We start from the raw sequence: 13,616 nt of genomic DNA, 5'->3' as shown, positions 1-13,616 counted from the left end.
ATTGAATGTCATCCTTCTACGGTGATTCAAGTGTTTAAATTGGCCATAACTCGTGGCACTCCATTCCACATAAATTTGGTAGTGAATACGCCGAAGACTATGGATGAACTCAATGAAAGAGCTGATGGTTTTGTGTGCTTAGAAGAAGAAGAGGCAGCTAATGCTCGGAAGACATCCATCATATCAACAGAAGAAAAAACTAATGCAAAGATCAGGCAAAAGCAGGTTCAGCCACAGCGTCAGACCTCCTGGAAATCTAAGAAGAGGCCCAGAGGGGAAGAGCTGGTTACTCCATTGAAAATCACTTTAGCAAGGCTATACCAAAAAAATAAAGATAAGTTCCGATCTCCTTTACTAATCAAATAGCCCCTCGAACAGGACCAGTCTAAGCATTATGCATTCCATTCTGACTTTGGCCATCAAATTAATGAATGCAGGAACTTAAGGAGACAGGTAGAGATGCTGATAGCCAGAGGGGAGTTTGCAAGTTATATTCAAGGCCCGACAGTAGAACAGAACTGACCGATGGAGCAAGTGAAGAGGAATCAGAAGCCGAGCTCCCACAACTCATAGGCAGTTCGTATAATCAATGCAATTCATAGTCGGCCCGAACCTAGCGAGGAGTCAGATGAGCTACTTCAAACGCGCCTTCGTCAAGCATAAATGAAGAAGAGGATCAGCAGTGTGAATACCTTGCACCAGCAGAGCATATCAATACAGATAAAGTTTGATAGGACGGATCTGCTATGTGTTCAAATTCCTCATGAAGATCCGTTGGTTGTCAGTTTGACAATGGCAGAGTGCCTGGTGCAAAGAGTTCTGATCGATCTTGGAAGCAGTGCCAATGTCATGCTGAATGACACATTTGATCGGCTCGAGATCAAGCCGGAAAAGCTCAAGCCCACTGGAAACCCCTTGTTAGGATTTGATGGCAAAAGGGTGGAACCCATCGGTATGGTGGAAGTGGAAGTACAAGCTGCGGAAAGAGTTCTGACGAAAAATTTTGTTGTTGTTGAGATCCACCCTCTTACAACCTCCTGATGAGAAGAGGGTGGATTCATAGAGTACAAGGTGTTCCCTCCACTCTGCATTAGGTCATGTGATGTCTAGGGCTAGACAGAACTAAAGTGATTGATATTCATGGGTGGCAGCAAAAGAATGCTATTCCGTAACATTAAAATCTGCTGCAAAGGGAAAAGCTCCCATCCGTTCTGCAAGCCCCAGATAGCAATTATAGGAGCCTCCACCCAACCAAAGTGGGGAGGAAGAGTTGGGGAACTTGACCGAAGAACCCCTTGTTGATGTGCAGATCGATCATAACAAACCGGAACGAACGACCAGAGCGGGAATAAGACTCGACGAAGGAGAGAAGCATGAGTTAATTGATTTCTTGTCTCAAAATGCTGATGTGTTCACTTGGAGCCACTCGGACATGCCCGAAATAAGCCCTTTAGCATCCTGCCACTCCCTCAACGTCAATCCGAATGCGAAGCCTGTAAGGCAGAGGCAGAGAAGATTCGCTCTAGAGCGTAATCGGATCATAACCGAGGAGGTTGATAGGTTGCTTGATGTGGGATTCATTAGAGAAGTATATTACCCAAATTGGCTTTCGAATGTTGTAGTTGTGTGAAAGAAGAATGGGAAGTAGCGAGTATTGATTTCACTAATTTAAATAAAGTTTGTCCGAAGGATAGTTTCCCACTACCAAAGATTGATCAAATGGTGGATGCCACTACTGGATATGAACATTTAACTTTCTTGGATGCTTATTCAAGATACAATCAAATCCCCATGAACCCGGCTGATGAGGAGAAAACTTCTTTTGTAACCGAACGAGGGACCTATTGCTACAAAGTTATGCCATTCGGATTAAAGAATGCTGGGGCAACTTATCAGAGGCTGATCAGCAAGATTTTCAAGGATCAGATGGGGAAGACTGTAGAGGCTTACATTAACGACATGGTGGTGAAAAGCAAGAGAAGAGTTGACCATTTGAAGCATCTGCAAGATATGTTTAAAGTATTGAGAAGATATGAAATGAAACTTAATCCAACCAAATGCTCATTCGGCGTAAGTTCTGGTCAATTCCTAGGACATGTGGTTAATCATAAAGGAATCGAGGCTAGCCCAGCCCAAGCAGAGGCTCTAACCAAGAATGTTAAACCAAAAATAATTAAAGAAGTACAAACCCTCACAGGTCGGATAGTTGCATTGAGCCGGTTTATTTCTAAGCTGTCAGATCGCTGCAAGCCATTCTTTGATACCATATGAAACCATGGTAGACAGGCCTGGGGGGATGAACAGCGATAAGCGCTAACTAGTTTGAAAGAATATATGCAAAGCCCTCCGATCCTATCTGCTCCCGAACCAGGAGAAAAGTTATTTTTGTACCTCGGGGTATCTAGTATTGTGACGAGTGCTGTTCTGATCCGCTGCAAGGAAGGAGCTTAGTACCCAGTGTTCTATGTCAGCAAAATAATGACTGATGTCGAACGAAGATATTCAAAGGCCGAACGAGTGATACTCTCGCTCGTAAATGCAAAAAGGAAGCTAAGGCATTATTTTGAATCCCATCTTATCGTCATTATGACCGCTTTTCCAATCAGAGTGATCCTGTATAAGCAAGACCTCTCGGGGAGAATGACGAAGTGGGCCATAAAGTTAAGTTTGTTTGACATAACGTATGAACCCAGAACGGCTATCAAAAGGCAAACAGTGGCTGATTTCTTGCTAGAATGTGATTCAGAAGATGTGGAGGAAGACCTTCGCAGTTGTCCATGGAAACTCTGCGTATATGGATCCTCAAATCAGATGGGGGCAGGCATTGGGATCAAACTACAGACGCCAGAAGGCACATTCCTAAGTCAAGTGCTCAGACTTGAATTCCGAGCCACTAATAATGAAGCAGAATATGAAGCGTTGCTGATGGGACTCAAGTTAGCCAACGAGCTGAAAGTCAGAAACTTAACCGTTTTTAGTGACTCACAGTTAGTTATTCGGCAAGTGAATGGGGAATATGAAACTAAGGATGAAACAATGGAGGCATACCGTTCTGCATCATGCGCGAGGCTAAAAACTTTGATAATGCCAAGTTTGTCCAGTTACTGAGGGAGCAAAATGAAGACGCCGATCGGTTGGCATGTAGTGCTTCGAGTTCTGAGAAGACATGGGCGAGGGTGATCCCAGTAGGTATATTGAACCAACCATCCATCTTCGAAGAACCTTCAGGCTCAGAGCCTTGGCAGGTGAATGTCATTCCATATGAACTGAGCTGGATAGATCCGATCATAACTTATATACGGGATGGCATTCTACCTGAATAAAGGGATGAAGCTCAGAAAATCAAGTCAAATGCAGCGAAATATGCCATAGTGCATAACCAGTTGTACCGAAGATCTTTTTCTGGGCCATACTTAAAATGTGTTACCCCCACAGAGGCTGGACAGATATTCCAAACCATTCATGAAGGTGTATGTGGGAATCATTCAGGAGGGAGGTCTTTAGCGCACAAAGCAATGACGCAGGGGTATTTTTGGCCGAACATGTCACAAGATGTAGAAGAATGCTCTAGAAGATGCGATAAATGCCAAAGGTTCGGACCACTGATTCACCAACCACCTGAAGATTTGCACGTAATGGCCACGCCCTAGCCTTTCGCGCAATGAGGGATGGATGTGGTTGGCCCTCTGCCGACCGCAAGATCACAGAACAAGTACGTTATGTTAGCAACGGATTATTTTGCCAAGTGGGTGGAAGCAGAGCCATATCCCAATGTAACCCAAACTCATATACGGCGCTTCATTTGGAATAATATTATTTGCCGCTTTGGTGTTCCAAGGTTGATTGTCATGGATAATGGAACTAATCTCGATAGTAAGCAAGTAAAAGAGTTGCTAGAAGAGTATGGAATCAACCAGAAGTTGGTAGCAATAAGTCATCCGCAAGCAAATGGCCAAGCAGAAATCATAAATAGAACAATCTTTGCTTGCATCAAGAAGAAGCTTGCGGATCAGAAAAGAAAATAGTTAGATGAACTGCCGAACGTCTTATGGGCTTATAGAATGACCCCAAAACGGCCGACTGGAGAGAGCCCATTCGCCATGGCATATGGTACCGAGGCAGTTATACAAGTCGAGCACTTGGTTCCGACTGTCCGAAGCTTAGCATGGAACCGAGAGCAAAATGACAGTATGTTGAGGTTTAACCTCGATATGTTAGAGGAAAAGAGAGATGCATTGGCAGTAAGGCTCACATCCTACCAACAGACCCTTATGAACAGCCATAACAAAAAGGTAAAACACAAAGACTTTGCACCAAGTGATCTGATTCTGAAGAGGAAAGTAGGAATAGTTAAAAAAATGGTGTCATAGGAAAGGGGGCTTACACCTTAGAGACCATGGCTGGAAGGCTGGTCAATAAGCCATGGAATGCTACATCTCTGAAAAGGTATTATCAATAACAAGTCGAGTTCCAATTATATCATTGTTCATTTTCAAATTGTGTACATATGAATGTACGAAATTTTGATATCTATAAAGAGCTATCTTCTTCTGAAAAATTGAGTGTTTGAAAAACAGCAAAGTAAGTGGCAGCTGGCACTATGAGCCGAATGCCAAAACTTGCCAAAAAATAAAGAGTGAAGGTGGCAAGTGGCATTCTAGCGAGCGCTAACCACTCAGCAAAGTAAGTGGCAGCTAGCACTATGAGCAGAATGCCAAAAACTTGCTAAAAAATAAAGAGTGAAGGTGGCAAGTGGCATTCTAGCCGAGCGCCAACCACTCAGCAAAGTAAGTGGCAGCTGGCACTATGAGCCAAACGCCAAAAACTTGCCAAAAAATAAAGAGTGAAGGTAGCAAGTGGCATCTAGCCGAGCGCCAACCACTCAGCAAAGTAAGTGGCAGCTGGCACTATGAGCCGAACACCAAAAACTTGCCAAAAAATAAAGAGTGAATGTGGCAAGTGGCATTCTAGCCGAGCGCCAACCACTCAGCAAAGTAAGTGGCAGTTGGCACTATGAGCCGAATGCCAAAAACTTGCCAAAAAATTAAGAGTGACAGTGGCAAGTGGCATTCTAGCCGAGCGACAACCACTCAGCAAAGTAAGTGGTAGCTGGCACTATGAGCCGAATGCCAAAACTTGCCGAAGCTGAGTATGAAGTTAATTGTTATTGCTGATGAACAGATGTAATCAATAGGAAAATGTAAAATAAAAAAATAAAATAAAATAAAAAAAAAATTTGGAGCAAAGTTCAGCCAAAAAATCTGTCATCTCTTTATAATAAGAATTTTGAGGTTACAACCCGTGAATTATACAGATGACATGAATACAAAAAGAAAGAAATTACGGCAACAGGAGAACCTTAACAGACTACCTCTGTTCCATCACCATTGGTCACCCCATCTCCATAAGGAGGAAAATCAAGCTGAATAATAAAGTTATTCTGTTGAGTCTCAACCTCGACAGTGGTTGCAGAAGGGACCAGGGTGGACAGAGGAGGCACGTCCAAAGGCTGACCAGTGGAAGGAGTAGGAGTGACCCTGGAAGAAGCAATCTCCTAACACTCATCAAAAATATGCTCAGCAGAAGTGGAGTCTGGATCAATATAGGCTCCTGGGGGATCAATCTTTAACTCCTTATCAACCTCATCTGGAGTAGAACTAGTCTAGCCTTCGGTAGGAACGCGGTCGGTGTAACCCTCTCAGAACCCCTGTGCATACTTGAGGGCACCGACCCTGGAAAAGCGTGCATGAAGAGCCATCATACCGCCATTTACTTTACCAATAATGTTGAGCAGGGCATCGCGTTCTTCCAAGGCCCTTTTCTCGAAAGCCATTCGCGTGGTCTACTCATCACTAAGTAGGCGCTGAAGTTCTTCTATCTCAACCCTAAGTGATTCACGCTCAGTATGCCAAACACTCTTCTCAATTTGCAGAACGTCCTTTTCATCCTAAAGAGAATCTGCTTCCTTTTTCAGAGCATCTCTCTCTTTTTCAACTTTATCAAGCTGAACCATCAGCTCGGCATTTTTGGTACTGATGATCTCATTCTCTTTGCTGGCTACATCAAGGCTATCAGAAAACTTACGAGCCTTGGCATTCCCCAATTCCACTTGCTTCTGCATGGCCATCATACTGAACAAGGTCTGTAAAGATATGCATGAATACTGGTTAAACCGAGCGCATGGTCAGAGGAGGTCAAGTGTAAAGAATATGAAAAGATCTAGTGATTAAGGGGGAAAAAGTTACCTCCATGGCAGATAAGGGGAAGCGGCTGAACACTTCCTTTTAAGACAGACCTCTGGCCACCTCAATGTCTTTGGGAGTCCACATATTCCTATAATATGCCATGGCGCTAGGACCATCCTTGAACATGGTCTCGTTTGGCTTCACGGTTATCCCATCCGCTCGGACGAGCTGAGGACTCCATGGCACCATTACAGAGGCAGAAGTAGTGGCTATGATAGACCCAGATGGGGTAGGGGGCCTAGTTGGTGGAGGCACTGGCATACTCAGCCCAAAGGCGCGAACCCTTCTTGTCAAAGGGATATCATCTAGGCCAGATGTACCATCAGGCAGGGGCCTCTTCCCTCTCTCCTTTTTCATGAGCAGCATCAGTGGTAGCGTTCGAAGGGTTGCTAACTGAAGAAGTTGTGCTCGGATTGGTAGGCAAACGTTGGTGACCGGGCTGGTAGTTACCACGGTCAGATTGATAGAAGAGGAGGTACTAGAGATAGTGGCAGAAGAAGATGCCGAGGGTGGAAAGGAGGTTGCAGTAGAAGCGGCAGTGGTCCTTTGAGGGTCCTTTTTCCTACCAAAGGATGGGATCTTAAGCTGACTCATTGTATTGCCGAGGACTGAAAGGGCAAAAAGGTTATCTGAAGTAAGGAGATCTGAGCAGGAAGGAATGTTATTCAGAACGTACTTCTTCAGGTAATTAACCCTATCCCTGCAAACACCGTAACTTAAGTCATTACAAAGAATGCCTAGGGAACGGCATAAGAAAGTGCAAAAGCGAAGAATACAAGTTTCACAAGGACAATCATTCTTATGTGTTTTGAATTTCTTATACGAAGAAACAGAGTACCCGCCAAAGGCGCTCGGGATTGGATAATCATTTGCAGCCAGAGGAGACCAGGCCCCCCTAACCCCTATTATGTTGTTTCTCCAACCCTTCTTAGATTTGATTGTATCCTTACATATGGATCTCTTTTTAATCAGGTAGAAGTGGTAAAACGGTTCATCAGTTTGGATTTTGCTAACCTTGTAACAGAGGAGAAGATCTATGATATCAAGATCCAGACCTCTGTCATGGGTCAGGAGCAACAGAACGGATAAGATTCTAAAGAAATTTAGATTTACCTTCAGAGGGGAAATCCCTAATCTATTAAAAACATAGCTAAATAAGGGGTGCAGAGGGAACCTAATGATGTTAAGATGAAGATGGGAAAATAGAACTTCGCCGGGAAGAAGACCTATACCAGTTCTGACATCTACATCTCTAGGACATACCCTAATTTGAACGTCACTGGGGAGATTAAGTTTCATATGAAAAATATCCAGGTCGATTGTCATGATGAAAGCGAATAAGAATTTTACGAAAGTAAAACAAATCCCCAGAAAGAAGAAATAAAAGCAAAACTAACCTCAAAGATTGGAGACTGCAAAGAGCAATGCAAGATCGCTGGAAAAGAAGCTTTTGCAAGAGTTCGCTAGAAGAGATTTGATTTGATTCGAAAGGGACAAGCGAGGATTTGACTAACAGCAAGGCAAGATAGAGACGGTAAAGAGGGTTGTGGGAACATCTTTGAGACTTATAAAGACAAAATGGGCCTAAAGGCCGAAGCATCAGGAAAACGAGAAGCTTTTTGAATCTCGAAGCATCGTTTCTAGGTCCAACCGTCCTTTTTCCCATAAGATCTCCTTGAGCTGTCAAAATCATGATTAGTAGCCATTAATAATTACCCCCTAATTTATTAGGGAGTAATTATGGGGGCAGAGGAGGATACTGAAGATAGAGTGGGCCAGATCTGACCCGAGAGAAGAGCATCGGGTTGGGCAGCAGGTTCAAGCCCAAGCTTAAAGAGTAATACAACAGACACAACACCGGAGATCCACCAGATTAGGTCAGGCCCAAAAGGAAGAAGGCCCGAAGACTAAGAGCCCAACATAAGAAATTAGTTATAACACTTGTAATTGCCTATAAATAGGTATAGAATAGATGGAAATAGGGGATGGAATGAGAAATGTAATGAAACTCTAAAAAAATTTAGAGAGGTATTTTCTTGCATTTACATATTATGAGTACAATATTTAGCACGCAGAAGTAAAATTTTAATTCTTATTTACGTGGGGAAAAAAAAAAAAAGTAGAATGTTAACAATTGAAATTGCAAGTACTGGATGAAGTAGTGATTTCCTCGCCTCTGTCGAGGTTTCTCGGGTAGCCGAGGTTTCTCGCTTTTGTCGAGAGTGAGCGTTTTCTTTTCCTACCTGTGGTTTCCGATCTGGTTGTTTGATCTTGCAAGATACGCGCGAATCATTTTGTGGGTGTTTCTGTCCTTGTTAGGTTGGATCTTGCCGCGGGAGTGGTGTGTGTTTTCACTGTGTGTTCCTCTTTTGGAGAGATGGATTGTGTGCAAGTTTAATCATGATTACGGGTCAGAGGGGCTGCAGTTTCAGGTTGTTGGTTTCCCCTTTCTCTCCTTACCGAAAGTGCAAACGTGCGCAACGGGATGTAAAGCCGAGGAATTTACGCTTTGGGCAAATTGCTGGCCACTCAATGCAAAATTTTCCTTTTGATCCGGGTATCCATTTAAGTTCTTGTGTTTTTCTGTTCGTGTTAACTTTTTCTTTGTGTGTTTTGCCTTTCAGATTTATTGGGCCTTCCTCCTTTTCCCGAGTTTGGCTTCCCATGGTGACTAGCTTGGTTATGTGCGATGCGACTTTTCTAGGTGCCAATACCTTTGGTCCGTGGTTGGGTGATATTCCTCCATCATAATCAAGTTGAGAAAGGACATCATGCCAACAAAGAGATCCAATATTTAAACACACACACACACACACACACATATATATATATATATGTTCGAGCATATGTGTATGTACATTTCACAATAATTTTAGCTTAGATTTAAGTCATCACTTAATCGTTGTTGTCAATAGTATTGTCTCAATTACCCACTATTTTTATGTCAAATATTGGAAAATTTTATGATAGTTCACTTCAGTGAAGGATTTTTATTAGGGTTCCTAATTTTTAGATTTGGACAAGAAAGAGATGGAAAGGAAGGCGCAACTTATGTCAATAAAAGATTTAAAGGAAATTGCTTGCTATTCAGTTAGATTATGTTTGGCGGCATGGAATTGGAATCTTGAAATTGAAATTGGAGAAAATTTTGATTTAATTTTCTAAATTATTTTTCTCTAATTCTAATTCCAAAGCTCTAATTCCATACTACCAAACATAGTGAGATTTCAGAATTTTGTTAAAACAGAGAGACATAGAGAGAGGAGGAGTCGGAACCTGCCTTCTTTTGAAATCTAGATTAGGGATGGTAACGGGGTGATTTGGGGCGAGAAACAGTATCCACATCCCCATCCCCCATTTAACATAACTATTTCCATTCTCATCCAAAATCATTTATTAAACGGGGCTGATAGGGACGGGTTTTATAGAATGTTTTTGTAATTTTATTACTATTCTAATAAAAGTAAATAATGAAACAAAATTTCAATTATGGTAATAATTCTTTTGCACTTATGCGAATAAAAACAAGATTAAACTTCTTAATTAGAACTTGAGACTAGCCCATTTGAGATTGCTTCTCTACCGTTTTTATTTTAAAAATTTGTGTTTAGATGTGTTTGGTAACCATTAAAAATGCTTTTATTGGTTATCAAATTTAGCTTAGTAGAGGCGTTTGAATTAAGCTAGAATTTGGAGCTTAATATTTTATGTAACTCTTTTTCATTAGTCAATTATGACTTAATAATGACATAAAATAAAATAAAATAAAAATTATGACTTAATAAAGTTGCTATTATCAAATACTCACCTATGATAATATCCTAGTAAAGGAAATTATTGTAAAATTAACAATAGAAATATGTTTGAAAAAATATTATTATAAAATAAATTAAAAAATAATTTAATTATGAAAAATATTTATTATAATGTGTCACCAAACATCTAACATGTTTTTTACAATTTGTTGAGAGGTCTATAGATAAAAACGCTTTTTTATTCCAAGAATATCAAAATAATACATATAAATTCTCAAATAAGAGTAATGGAAAAGAATATTTAGTGATTGGAATAGAATAATCTAGAATTTGTTTAATATATATCTAATACTATTAAATATAAAATAAAATATAAGGACAATTTGTTATTTATTACCATAAATAAGGTTGGGTGGGATAGAGTGACATTTCTCCATTCTTGCCCCATAACCATAGGAAATATCAATCTGAACCCACATTTTTGTCCCAAAATCATTTAAACACCTCCATAACCATTCTAAATGGGACCGGATGAGAGGGAATATTTTGGCATCCCTAATCTGGGTGTGTTCTTTTGTTTAATATTTCTATAATTAATGGTAGGGTGAGTTTGACATTATTATTTTTTTTTTTTTTTACCTGTCCTTAACCAACAGCCTAACAGCACTTACGAAGAAAAAACATAAACAATCACAACAACCCCAGGGACAAGCTACATATCTAAACAAACTGAAACCCACAGACAACCAACCCAACACAAGCTAACTCAAGATCAAAGTCTTGAGCACAACCAAAGCTTTAGAAAGTGTCAGAAAGTCTGGGTTAGCTAGCCCCCGCCAGAAGCGCAATTTGAGTAGCAAACCCTTGATCCACTTCAGCTGAAATAAACCCCAGCTTTCTAGACCATATGTGTCTGACATCTTCTTCACGCATCAAGCAAACAGGTAACAGAATAGGTATTGACTTATAAGCCACAATTGGACCCCACAGAGTACAACGTGATGTTACGTCGGGGCATGCGAACGCTTGACGGAAGGAATGGAGAATAAACCGGCGTCCCCGGAATTTTTGCATGAAATCTTGATCCTTAGCCGAAAAGTCCTCCACACTAGATATTGCTCAGCCTGATCAAAATTTCCGACAACACCCAGCCATTACCCATAGTCAATGGCGGCCGGAGTAAACGCAACACTGGCCGGAGCAACAGGAAGGATTATCAAATCTGTGGCAGAAAACCGACCAACTCGCATAAGCCCGAAACGCGGTGCAATAGGATGATATGAAGACTCCGGAATCCAAAACAAAGCAAACAAAACGCCACAATAATTTGAAACGCCATTCACCCAAAGCAGACCTACCAGATGACAAAACCTCGCAACACCCACCATGGCCACAGACATAAGATCATCGCGCACAAATGATGTTCCCACCATGGAGACCCAGAGAGAGGAGAACCGGTGATGGAGGAAGAAAAAGGCAAGCAAGTATAACAAGTATGACCCAAAACAACACAGAGAAAACATTAGAACAAAAGGAAAATCAAGAGAACCAGCACAATATATACCTGGATCAAAAGGGAAGAGCAGTGGAGATTGAGCAAGATTCCGTCCGCCAATCAAACCACTCGATCCGACACTCCGCAACACCCATAAGCTCATCCGACCCAACCATTCACAGGAACTTCGGACTGGATTATAAAGGGAAACCATACCAAAGAGGCATGCAAATATGAAGAGATCTCCAAATCTGGATGATAGATCGACAACCTTTTCGGAGAGAGGAGAACCTCGACGGCAGCGAGGAATTGTGCACCTTGTGCTTTCTGATATCGGAAATGGATTGATTGGAGAGGAGAAGAAAAGAGGAGAGAGAGGAGTCTACAGTGCCTGGGAACGTGATTAGCTTAATCGGAAGTCACTCTTGACATTAGATTGAGTTTTGCTTTCCAGACAACATTGATATGACAGTTTAATACGATGATAATGTGGCTGAATCGCACGATCGATTTTGGGAGTCCAGAATAGAGATTCTACATTCCGACTAACAGATATATCCAATGGATTTTAATAGGGCCGTACAACTCAGGCTAATTCAATATATGTAATTTTTACTCTAACTCAACCTAATTCAATATGTGTAATTCTCGAACTCAACCTAATCCGTTTCGTTTTTCAACTCCAACCATCTAACCTGAGTTCAATCTATCTTTTTATTTTTAAATTCAGACTAAACTTTTGGATTTAAAAGCTGAATTAATTCGTGTTTACTTATATGACCCATATCTATACTAGCACAAAAAGTTTTATTTTATTATAAATTTTTAATAAATTCTTAAAAAATTAATTCTCTAAAATACTAACATACAATAAATTAAGATTTAAACAAAGAAAATTAAAAAAATAAAAGTTATGATAATTTGAATATTTTATATATAATGTATTATACATATATAATTTTAGAATTTGGGTTTAGGTTCGGTTTCTCGTTGGTTCAGAATTTTAAAATTTTAATCCACGTCCAATCGTAAGTAAGTTTGGTTTGAATTTCTCAATCCAAATTTTATCTTAATGGTAAAAAATGATTATTTAAGTTTGTAAACCCGGGTCCGCCTAAGATGCACAGCCTCTTCAACGGCCGCTATCTGGACCTCATAGTCACCGCTCGCGGAGGTTATAAATCTACCCATATCAAATGTTGGCAACATTACTTGAAGTCTTGAAAGAAGTCAAAATTGAGAGGTTTGCTAGGTCAGATGATGGGAAGGTTTTCTGTTGCAATTTCTTGCTACAATTGTTACAGATTCTTTCACTGCACAACAAGATTAATTTTCAATTTTAAAGGTAAATATGTTGTCCATTTTGTCTTTTGAGTTGAAGGTTCAAGCAGTAATTCAAGAATGGTACAATTAAGAACTTCAGATTTGATCTTTGTTTACAATCCATGAATTAAATTAGGTCAATTTATGAGCTTGTAACCAATGGGCTCTAGCGTAGATGGTATAAGCTCTCCTCCCCCTTTGGGAAGGTTGAGTGTTCGAGCTCCTCTGGTGGGCAAAAATATATAATGTATGTGTGTTTGATTAAACTTTCGAAATATATATATGAACTTGTAAAGAGAGAGATGTTTAATGGTTAGCCATTTAGCATTGGTGTGAGTTTGAATCTCAGAGCAGTTATTATGTGAAATATCATATGTTAAGTTTGTCTCTAGTCTCTTGGAGGGGGAGTAATAGGCTTCTTAGTCTTAGCCCGCGGATGACTACTTGACTTATTGAAAAAGTAATCACGATCAAACTGGCAAAGTCATGAACTAGGTTTTCGCTCGTAGACTTACCAGAAAATCTCAGAAGTTTGATCTCGTATAGGTGTGAAATGAGTGAAAATGCTTGGATGAGCTTGCGAGTTAGCTTCTTTTGTTCTTTACTTTCCTTGTCTTTCTTCTCATTCTTTGCGTCAGCCCTTTTGTAGCAGGACATCAAAATTGAGTAATGTCCCTTTCTATGATCTTATAAAGAATTTTTATCAATTTTATTACTTTTGTTTGATAAAATCATAAGCTAAGCGTTTTGATTTTGAAACATTTTGCCTTCAAGGTCTAAGATTTTGGGTCAAGCCTT

Source organism: Cornus florida, unplaced genomic scaffold (genome assembly GCF_030987335.1).
Source record: "Cornus florida cultivar Cherokee Brave unplaced genomic scaffold, ASM3098733v1 CherokeeBrave_3.0.0_Hap2_Chr11, whole genome shotgun sequence".
Taxonomy (NCBI): domain Eukaryota; kingdom Viridiplantae; phylum Streptophyta; class Magnoliopsida; order Cornales; family Cornaceae; genus Cornus; species Cornus florida.
The sequence above is the reverse complement of the archived record's forward strand: the minus strand, read 5'-3'. Positions refer to the sequence as shown.